This window comes from Ursus arctos, unplaced genomic scaffold (genome assembly GCF_023065955.2).
Source record: "Ursus arctos isolate Adak ecotype North America unplaced genomic scaffold, UrsArc2.0 scaffold_36, whole genome shotgun sequence".
NCBI classification, from domain to species: Eukaryota; Metazoa; Chordata; class Mammalia; order Carnivora; family Ursidae; genus Ursus; species Ursus arctos.
The window spans coordinates 26,937,330-26,949,112 of NW_026623050.1; positions in this window are offsets into that span (position 1 = coordinate 26,937,330).

Sequence of the window (11,783 nt, forward strand, 5' to 3'; positions counted from 1 at the left end):
GTGAGAGTCTCATGGGAAAGGGGAGGGAGGTGGGGGAGGGGGAGCAGAATGTGTTCTTGTCGTGGGAGAGACCTGCCACCTTGAGTACAACCCCACACTTACTGACGTGTGTTAGAGGAAGTGTCTGTGTGTGTGTGACAGAGGCAGAGCTGCAGGGACCTTGTGCTCCATATAGCTTTGCTGACTCCGGAGAAAATTTGGAGAAAGAGGCCGGAAGTAGGAAGATGCATCATTTTCCTCGGAAAGGATGAACCGCCTGGGGCTCGCTGACGACGGGTGTTCCCTCGCTGGAAGTTGTTCAGCTAAGTACAGGGTAGGTATACATGCTGCTCTCCAGCCCTGACGGGGACCCGGACCCAGCAGACCAGCTTCACCTCTGACAGCCGAGGCAGGGATGACACCTGCGGGGATTGCACTTTCTCCTTCCTGGAAGGAGGTCCGGGGTCCTTGTTTGGGGGAAGCCAGACTCAGAAAAGTGCCAGGCATTTCTAATCTGCAAGAGGGTGATGTCAAAGAATCACCATGGCAACGGAGAGTGTCCCTGGGATGTGTCACAACTAAGGATTATTTTCCCTCTTAAAATGGGGATGTAGGATCTCTAAGCAAATGGGTGATTTTTTTTCTCTCTTTGACTTGACAAAGGTGGGATGGAACTGATGATGGCCAGCGCGAAGGTGAGAAGCCTGAGGTGCGGTCCAGGAGGGAGGGTGGGGAGCGAGCGTAGCTACCGCCTCCCAGGTGTGCTGGGGCTGAGCACACAGATACAGCAAGGCATGGGAGCGGCAGGTGAGGGGTTGGAAGCTGTCTGCAGGAATTCCTGTCCTCTGTACAGCTCAATCAGACAGACCCACAGTCAAAGGCCTGAGTACCCGTCACCCACCTCATGCAGGACACTGGGGACCTTGGAGAAGGTCGCAAATACTTGAGCCAGGGCCCTGGGCAAAGAGGGTAAAGCCCTGGGGTTGGGACAGACCTTCCTGAAAAGGGGATTTGGCCTAACTGCTAAGGAACAGGAGAAGAGTTTTCCCGACAGAGAAGAGGCAAGAGCGGGCATTTCGGGCTTTAGCGGCCACCCTGCGCAGAGGCCTGGTGCATGCAGGGTGGATTGCTTAGGGGAACAGGGAGGAAGTCAGTGCGGCCAGGGTGTGGGGTGTACGGCACAGAGAGGAGGGTGGCCAGGAGCACAGCACGAGGGCCCTGTGTCAGGCCACCTCGGAGTTGTGAGCAGATGAGTCGCTCTGCAGGAAGATCAGAAGAGAGATTCTGACCCCTGAGGACTCGCGATCAACGTGTGGAGATGAGCTGACGGAAGTCAGCAACTCCGAGCGGATCAGGGCCCAGGCGACTGTGCCAAAAGTTCAGAGCAAGGGAAGAGGAAGTGAGCCGAGCCTCTGAGTGGGAGACACCACTGCAGGAGGGACTGCCGCAGGGCGTCAGGGCAGCCCTTGTTTACCGGGGAGCGGATGTGTCCTCTCTGGAGAGCTACTGTTTCTGGTACACTTACCACGTGCCAGGAGCTGACCTTTGTTACCCCCGTGGAATCCCTGCCACATCCACGAAAAGCGCGACACATAGGCACTCTTCTATTATTTTAGAGATGACTAAGCTGAGGCACAGAGAGGTTAGGTAACTTAGCCAAGGCCACACAGCTAGCCACAACTGGGATCTCCCATCCACTGTGTTAAGATCACGCAGCTAGTGAGTGGCAGAGCGGAGACTCAAGCTCCAGGTTGTTTCCGGAGCCCATGTTTTTAACCCACAGTATATGGGTCTATCGGAGACCCATATCTGAGCCTGGCAAGTTGGCTAGAGTTAGGCAGGCAGAGGTAGGGAGAAGGACCTGGAGAGCAGAGGGAAGTGCAGGGGCACATGGCAGAGCCTGGGAAGTGCTAGAGGGGCTGCTGGGCAACAGGGACAAGGAGGATGAGGGTGGTGGGTACTGCAGGAGAGGACGGCGAGTCCTCAAGGGTGTGGGGGTGGGGGGCATCCCAGGGGTCACTGGATGAGCGCCTGACCAAGGACTCGTTCTGTAATATGCAGGTTACCAAGAGCCAGCCTTGGCTTCATTTCTACCTGGCATCTCCAAAATCCTGGTCTGGGGTCTTTTTCTCTCAAACCACAGCTCTCTCCTGAATCTAAAACCCCAGGGCTCAAGAGCAACTCATGCTACAGAGCAAAGCAACTGTGGGTTTTCATTAAACCTTCTCGGCCCTGGACAGGGTGTGATTGTAGCAGCTTTGCTAATTGAACCCCCTGCCAGAGGAAGAGCACCCGCCCCAGCACCCCCACCCCCATGCTGGCTGGCCTGGAGGTGGGGGCAGAAATGCCCTGTGGGGCTGGCACCTGAAAGGGGCAGGAACGCGCCCCCCCCCCCCCCAGCACTTGCAGCCACATGAAGAGCTTCCTGCCTGCTTGGGCCTCTCTCTGCTCTAGGTCTTATTTTTAGAAAGAGAAGTTTGATTCTGTTAAGCCCAGAACCGAATGTTGAAGACAGGTTTTCTGTGCTCACCAGAGGGTGAGCAGCCTGGGTCTCGGGGCACCCAGAGTGAGAAGCGGTTCCGACTGTGTTCTCAGCACCCTGATAGTGCAGGGCATGCAGGGGGAGCAGGAAGGGAGAGGCAGATGGGCTCTGGGCCCGAGGGAAGGTGGGAAGAGAAGAAAAGCCACAGTCCTTCCGTCCCCAGGGGTCAGACCTTCTCAGGGAGGTGCTGGCCCTTGGGCGGAAGGCTGGGAGGGCGCAGGGCCTCGGGAAAGGTGCAGCCACTGGGGCTGGGCTCTGGGAGGGGGATGGGAAACTGTTACTCTGGGGCCCAAGGGAGTAGCAGGCCGAACATTAAGGGGCCTAAGCAGGCAGGCGAGGGAGAGAGCTGGAGAGAGGGGACCATGCAGAGGGCTGACATTGGAGGGTAGGTAGAGGCAGAGGCCTCAGTGGCACACTTCTGCCCCTCACCCTCATAGGCTGTTCCCAGGTTACAGGGAGGAAGGCCCTTTGCACCATAGGGCCTTGATTGGTTATGTGTCCTGGCCGGTTTTGACCAAAGAGGGCAGTGTGGTTCCATGGGACACTAACCGAGCGGTCTTGTTCTCCCTGAGGCAGGAGGGGCATTTCTCAGGCAAATACATTTAAGAAACCCAGTATTCAGCGAGTGGGTCCCTTAAGAAGTCTCTGTGAGGTGTCTCTGGGCCAGTCAGACCCTCGCGTACAATGACATCTCTGAAGGAGCATATGCCAGATGATGTTCCCGCAAGTTTTCTGGCCTTAGCTTAAGCCCTTTTTTCCCCTAGGACACTGTGAGAGACAAATGCTCCAGGCAGCGTCGCTGGGGAAGCCCTGCTCTAAAGTCCTGTTGCAACGACCGTCTCCCCTGCCCCCTTCACACACGTAGCGCACCCTGTGTAACGTTACCAGGGAAGGTTCGTCTGTGCAGCAACCTTATCTAGGTCACAGGCAGGGATCACATCGTGTCACGTGGAGCTGCCCCAGCTCCTAAAACGGAGCTGTGGACGCATGAGATATTTCATAAGGACTGATGGCCTGGGTGATAAACCTTAGACCATGTAGTTTGCACTAGGGTTTATGACCTGGAGATCAGCTGTTTTGGACTCTGGCTGATTTGAACTCAAACGGGACCAAGAAAAGAAAAGAGAAAAGAGAGAGAAAGAAAGAAAGAAAGAGAGAAAGAAAGAAGAAAGAATAGAAAGAAAAAGAGAAAGAAAGAAAGAAAGAAAAGAAAGAAAGAAAAAGAGAGAAAGGAAAACAGTAAAGAAAAAGAAAAGAGAAAAGAAAGGAAGGTAGGTTTGTTCCCAAACAGTTCCTACACCCCACAGCTGCCCCCTTCTTTCCCCGCCATTTCCCACGCCCCCCACCCCCCCAGGACAACACGATTGCTCACTCAGCATCTCTGCAAATTGCTTTCCTAGGATTCCCCTCCTAACAGACTGCGCAGAATGAACCGTGAGAGACTATGGACTCTGGGAAACAAACTGAGGGCTTCAGAGGGGAGGGGGTGGGGGAATGGGATAGGCTGGTGATGGGTAGTAAGGAGGGCACGTATTGCATGGTGCACTGGGTGTTATACGCAACTAATGAATCATCGAACTTTACATCAAAAACCAGGGATGTACTGTATGGTGACTAACATAATGTAATAAAAAAAAAAAGAAAGAAAAGAAACAAGCTGACCCTAGATATCCTGAAACCTGGTAACACTCGCCACAGTTTGGCAAAATCCAGAATATGGGCTCCAGCCAGAAGGGGGTTGTTAATGAAGTACCGAAAGGACCTCAGACGCTCTGAGCTGATACCTATAGAATGGTGCCCATGGCCCAAATCCCAGTGGAATGTGAAGACCATCTGGAAGAAAAGGGAAAGGCTGGGGAAGGGGGTGGGGGGAGGTTCTTAAATAAACTCAGAGTTTCCTCCTGCAGCTCCATTGCCTCAAAAGGGCACCTGAAATTCCACTCACCAATCCTTCCTTCCCTTGTTTCGCCTCAGAAACCAGCACAGTGAAGTGAAAAGAACAAACATGGGTGTTCTGGACTTCAGAGAGACTTGGTTTTGAGCAAGTCATTTCGCTTCCAAGCCTATGGGGGTGTACACAGGACATTGTACTTCGCTCCCCGACATCTGCTTTCCCCTTATGGAGCTGCAGCAGCATTTGGGGGCAGTTGACCCTAGTCAAGGTTGGGCCTGACTGGTCCAAGGACACCATTCCCCCGGTTGGTGATGGGTTCTGCATGAGCTCACACCGGATCTGGCCAAGAAGCTGGAAGGAAATGTCTGCTGAAGGCATGAGCCTGTCCCTCCCACATGAGTTGTGAAAAAAGAGGCTGCTGCTGACCACAGCAGAGCCAGGCCCAGGGTGGAGCCCAGCCCCAGGATGGACAGAGTGAAGACGAAGAAGCTATGTCTTTGGTGACACTGTCTGTTGGCGTGTCTAACTGTAATTCTTCCACAATTCCCCATCCCTAACCAATCCATTCCTGCCATGTCTAAACAGCTGAGTTAGACCATCTGCCCACACCCAGTAGCTGACCCCAGACAGCAGTCACGGCAGAAAAGGCCCACAAGCGTTTGGCCATATAATAGGTGCTCAGCAAAATTTTGCTTCCCTTTTCCGTCACACTAACATAAAAGCAATCTTGAAATGTGGCCAAAGAAAACCCCATTTCTTCCCCTTTCAAGAATTAACTCGAGTGCTCTTCTGTGAGCCTAACATGGTGCCAGACTCATAGTAGGTCTTCAGTAAATATTTGAATGACTCATAACCCATGACACACTTCTAGAGTATGATGTGGGTAATGCCCGGATTTTGGTTTATGGCTTGCTTCATGGGGGCGGAAAAGATAACAGACAAATTTGTTGCAGAGGTCTGAGTCCTGTTTCTAGACTGTGGGAGGAACAACTGGAACACAAGTCTCCCCCGCCACCCCCACCCCCTGCCCCCTCCCCCACTTCCTCCACCCCCAGTCTCCATCCCTGCTCTCTCAGATAGACATCTGCCATTGGTAAGCTCAGGAGTCTGGCCAATCACCTACAAAGCAAACCATCTGAGAAATGTCTGGTATGCAGGGTATGCAGTGTGGTGTAGGCTTGTTTTTTTCTGTTCATCACTTGGCAAGGAAATCCTTCACTATTTTGTCTGGAGGCATTAGCATGGAGCGAGGGAGCGGGAGGTAGGGGGGAAGAGAAGGACAGTGCTCCCTCTTCTTCAGCTCCTAGGACTGCATGGCACAATCCTTCACCTGCTTCCCCCAACCCCTACCCCACCCCCCAGGCGCCCCAATAGAAGGCAAAATGAAACAGAAGTAGGGGTAGCAGCAGGGGAAGACATTTCCCTGGGGAGGAGAGTAACGAGCCGCTACAGGGGAGGCCAGGGCAGGGAGGAGGCCGAGCCATTGCAGGGCACAGATCAGTGTACTTCGCCTTTAGTGTCTAGCTCCTTAGCTTTGTGCAGGGGACCAAATCCGGGCTGGGAGTCATGAGACCTGGTTCGAGTTCTGGCTGGGTGATCTGGGCACATTTCTTGACTTCAGGGAATGTCTTTATTTTCATGAGGGAATGGGCCGTCCATCTTCCGCCGTGACTCCAACCGGGTCTGGATGGCGGACATCCCTGATGTTTGACAGCTACCAATTTTGAATATTAATTATATACGAGGAGCTCTTCTACGTACTTTATAAGTACATTTTCTTCATCAGAGCTAACACTCATTAAGTGCTGGCAGTATGCCAGTCACAGTTCTAAGAACTTTATTTATATTGCCTCATGTTGTCCTCACTACAAACCTACAGGGTAGATACTAACCCCATTTTAGAGATGGGAAAGTTGAGGCACAATAAAGCCAAATACTTCCTCCAAGTTCACACAGCTGAAGAAGAGCAGCTTCAAGAAGTGAATCCAGGTTGCCTGGCTCAGAAACGTACCCTCAAACACTGTGGTCTATTGTTATTCATTACTCATTTTTCATTTTTAAAAAAATGGGAGTATTATCTCCATTTTATGGATAATGAAACTGAGAGTGAGAGAAGTCATGCCGTTCTCCACAGTCTTCTTCACATGGAAGAACCAAGAGCCAAACCTAGATGTGTCGTTCAAAGCTTTTCCACCACTGTGGACTACCTCTCAATAGACATCCACGGACAGAAGACTCTTCAGACTCCCAGGGAAACCACTGCAGCTGGGTGGGTCCGATCTTGGAAGTCCCGTTTGTAAGCATGATGGGGGTGTCTAAATATAATTTGCAACAAAGTCAAAAAACAGGACTCCTATAAATATGTGGCGAACATGTGTCACAGATTTATTTAACTTATTAATGAAGGAACCAATAGAATGGCAAGGTTCATTCAAAAAATACAGGAAACCCTTAAGCATCACTGAAAGAATGCTGGGATAAGAGTGCCAAATTGCTTACAAGATTGATTACCTATAAGGCAACAGAAGTATAGCCTTTGGGTTGTGACCTATTCTACCTGACAAAACCATGGCACTTCTATGAGATAAGAGTCGTGTGCATGACTGTTGGTCTCCTCCAATTTCACATAAGACAGTGTCCCAATTGCTAGTAAATAGAAGGTCAAAATAAAGGAATGTATCCCTAGAGAACAAGATGATCCTCCAAAGGCTCTGTTAGAACATACCCCAGGTAGTCATTCGTTTGCCTAACTCCAAGTTTTGGATACTGTGTCTAAACACGGGGCAGTGAGCTGATGAGCCCCCAAGGCTGTTGTAACATCATGTTGTAAAGCATGGTGTTTGGGATTGGGAGACCACCGGGTTCAAATTGTGGCCCCGCCATTTTGCACGCCTGTGCAAATCTCTATACCCTGAGCCATAGTTTCATCATCTGTAAGGATTTTTTTTTTTTTAATTAGGATAACAGTATTCTCTCTTCAACCTCACAGAATTTGGGCACGAACTCATAAGAGTGAATACAGCAGGACTGGGTGTGTTATTCTTCTGGCTTCTGATTCAAGGGGAACCGGCCACTATCACCAGAAGTCCCTGATGGCAAACTTCTAATATGGCGGGATACGTCGCTCAGTGCTGAGCTCTCTCCGATGCACAGGTGCCTCCAGTGAGTATGTGCCACCCGCAGACCGAGCCAGCAAAACAAGTCTGGCAAAGACTCTGGAGCCCTGAGTCATGTGAAGGAGTCAGAACTGTTGTGAGGGTGCTTTTGACAATGAAGCTTTGCAGAGAGATGCAGTGACCCTGAGTCACTTCACCAACCACCCTGGCGCGAGCCCAGAAGGAGACCTCTGTCACAGTCTTCACCAGGGTTTGGCGAACTTCTCCCCCAGACGGCAGACACTGTATCCTGGGCAGGCCACGTACAGCCTCTGTGGTTGTATATTCTTTGTTTTCATTTTTATTTTCGTTGTTTAGAACCTTTTTTTTCTTCCTCTTCAAATTTTTTAAGGGGTAAAAGTTATTCTTGGCTTCCTGGCTGTATTAGAATAAGCAGCAGCCTGAGTTTGGCCCGAGGGCCAGAGATTGCCGACCCAGATGTCGCGGCCTGGGAGTGGAGAGAACTGCCCCCGCATCCTGCACTCTCCACCTTCCAGCTGTGTGAGCTCAGGCCAGCGTCCTCACCCCTCTGAGCCTCCGTGTCCTCGGTGACGACTTTCTTTCACGAAATACCTGCGGCTCACGTTCTGCCTTGCCGAGCACCCAGGAGTGTTTGTGAGGCTAAATAAAATAAAGGCCCTGGTACATGAAACGCATGTGGCTTACGGCTGGTCTGCTCTTGCTGGAAACCGACGGTAGCTGGGGCTGCCCTGGGCAGGGGCCACGAAAGCCATTCGTGTTCCATGTCCACAAAAGTTCCACAACGATGGCCTGGCCTTGGGCAGGGCGGCGTGACAACACCCCAAGGACGTGTATTCAGTGTGTCCACGGTGGGTCCTATATTTGTTCAAGGCGTCCTCTCTGAGTCTGACCTGCAGCCAAGGCTGGTAGCCGCCAGAGCCGCATCCCACTCCTCGTGGTCTGAAAACTGCTGCCCATTGTGCCTCTGGTGGCCTCGGCACCCCCCACCCCGGTGCCCACCGAGCCTGGGGACCTTCAAAGCAAAGCCACTTCCCCAGTCAGCTAAGGGTGAGACTCGAGCCCGGGCCGTCAGCTTGGAAGACTGTTTACGTCCAAATCAGTAACCCATGGTTCTCTGAGAGAACGGGGAAGGTAAGCGGGGAGGTGATCAGATCTACTGTGACTACCCCGGGAAAGGAAGCTGGCAGCCCCGAGCAAGGCCTGCTGCAGGCCTGTTGTCTGCCACGTGCATTCTCGCTGGCCCCGTTGACAGACACACAGACACTGAGGCCCAGGAGGTCCCCCGGCCGCCTCGAGCCACACGCTTAATCCACAGTTTTGATCAAGAGAGAGAGAAAGGCAGTGGTCTGCAGTGAGGCTGGTTTCTCCTGCCATTACCCTCCTGTCATCCTACCAACACTTCCCTTTATGGCGTTTTCCTGTGGCCGGAGGATCAGAATGCTGCAACATTTATGGTAAAATCTCCAAGGGGTTTTTTGTTTTTAATCTCTAAGGCTGATGATTAACTCTTATTAAGAAACAAATTCCTGCTCCCATCATGGGGATTACACCCTGGAGCAGTTCTGAGCTGGACTCACCCAGGTTGTCACTAATTCTCTGCTTTATCCCCAGGTTGTTCCTGAAAAGACTGGATTTAAAAAAAAAAATCATTACATGATTTAACATCATTTAAAGGGAATTTCTGTGTGTGGGGGGTAAGGTTTTTTGTTTGGTTGGTTTGGGGTTTTTTTTGTAAACAGGAGAATTCTTCTGCAAAGAAAATAATGTGGTTTGCAAATTTGGATTTTGGCATATTTGGTTTTCTTGATTATGTCTGTAACTTCGGCTACTGTTTCTTTAGTGACAGGTCCTGAACTCCCACAGATGGAGTTTGTACTGTGTGAAAATGGACTCTTTAGTACATAAGATGAAAGCAGAAAATCTCTCCTCATCACCACTGTGCCAGCCACCATTCGACCACATCACATAGGCTATCCCGTTTGCTACTCTAGAAAATTCTACGACATGGGTGGTGCTGTCCCCATTTTGTAGATAAAGAGACTGAGGTGAAAGCAAAGGGGTAGACATGGCCCAGCTTTGCCTGACTCCAGGGCAAGCGCTCTTGATCCAAAAGCAGGAGATTTTTCTATCTTTGAAAAACCAAGACAGAAGAACTCCATCCTCCACCCCTGCATCCCCTCGCCCCAAATACCTTAGTCAATGCGGATTCTGGGTTGACGTGAGAACAGTTTACACTAACCCTGTGTTCCTTCTGTACTTCGAGAGAAGGAGCTGGGCTGAACACACAGAGAACACCCGCGTGGCCAGCATGCCCCGAGCAACCGGAGGCCTCACTGGTCTGGGTCCGTCAGATCTTCACCGAAGCCCAGGGAGTCTACGAAAAGGAGTGTGTGTGGTTTAGACGTGTCCAAACTTCCCCTGAGCCCCGGCACTGCACTCGCCGGCTGAGTCTCATGCCTGCTTCGTACAGAGACCAGGAGGGATGCAGCTGTCCTTGCCTTGAAGGGACCCCTCGTAATCATGATTTCCTGAGCAGCGGATGCTCTCCCAAGGCCGCTTCCGCCTCCACCCCATGCGTTCCCTGTGAACCTGGAAGGACATTTTTCCAATGAAATTTCTTTTTTTTTTTTTTAAAGATTTTATTTATTTATTCGACAGAGATAGAGACAGCCAGCGAGAGAGGGAACACAGCAGGGGGAGTGGGAGAGGAAGAAGCAGGCTCCCAGCAGAGGAGCCTGATGTGGGGCTCCATCCCATAACACCAGGACCACGCCCTGAGCCGAAGGCAGACGCTTAACCGCTGTGCCACCCAGACGCCCCTCAAATGAAATTTCTGATCCAGATGCTGACCTGAGCACTTCAGTCCGTCTCAGGTGAGTTTCTGTTGCTTGCCACCAAGTAAGTCCTGAGCAATGAAGTACTTACACAGAGCCTTGCCTTGCAAATGGCAAGTCTGCCAGAGCTGTCCCTGTGTGTGGTGGTTGGTACTGTCTTCGCCTGTTTCCCGAGTGCCTGCCGCTCTGGTGCCCCACGACGCAAGTTTGTAGCAGCCTTCCAGTCTTGCCGTCAGGTTTAGCTCCTGTGGGGTACCGGTGGGGCTGATACACGCACAGGCCCTGGGGACAGGAGAGACAGAAGTGACTACTGTTGACAGGGTGCCTGCCATGTGCTTGGAACTGACCCAGGAATCAGTAAGCCTCTCAAGGGGCAGGAAGTTTGGTCGGAACGGGGAAAATCATGGAAGACTTTCCAGGAAGGTTTATGTAGTCATCTAACAAATACTGAAAAGAGCAAACAAGTATCGCACTGACAAGAGCAGGGACTCCGAGTCAGAGGACCAGTCTTCCTGACCCTGGCTCTGACACCCTCTCTGAGATTCCGCCTCCCCAGCTACAAGATGGGCGATTTGGACTCGATGGGCGGTTCTCACACTGAATTTTCTTGGAGTCCAGGGTTTCCCTCCACGGCAGGCACAGAAGAGCTGCTTGCATCTGCCATTTGTACTGGGGCTCCACGTGTATGTCCGTTGGGGAACGTGCTCTGCTGCTCTAGGAAGGCTTAAAATCCGAGCCGTCTTCAGGTCCCTGCAGCCTGTCCACCTGGGGAAATGTGTGCCAGGCACTGTATTGTCTGCCAAGCAAGTGCCCAGGTGGGGACCGTGTGCTCTGAGCACACACAGGCAGAGAGGGAGACCAGGGGAGAGGCTCCCTGGACGTGTGGGGGCTCTTCCCTCCCAGGGAATCCCTCCAGGCCCACACCTGCCTGAGCAGAGGGCATGTCCCTCGGGCGGGGGTAGGACCCCGTGAAAGAGTAGCTGTTGGCCAGGAGTCAGGTGTCTGGACTTCCATTCTGGTCTTGGCTCTGTCCCTTCCTCTCTGTGATTTGGGTAGGCTTTTAAAACCGCCTGAGTCTCATTCTCTTGAGTCATGAGCTCCTTTGGAAAGTGTAATAGATGGGAGACACGAGAGTGGACACACAAATGTCAATGTCATTGTAAAAGGAAAATCAAAGTGGAAGAATGCATTTGAAGCCAACTGATTCCAGGCTATGGATCTGCACTTCTGGGCCCTGCCAAGAAACACCACCTGCTCAAGCAGGGGTACCCCAGCCTGAGGTGCTTTCTAAGTATGCTATCTTTTCTTCCTACATAGGGGTGCCGTGATGGTAACGCCCCTGGCAAACGCCCAGCATCCCAGCCCCGCTACGGTCCTTTCTGCTTGTATTCGGGGGT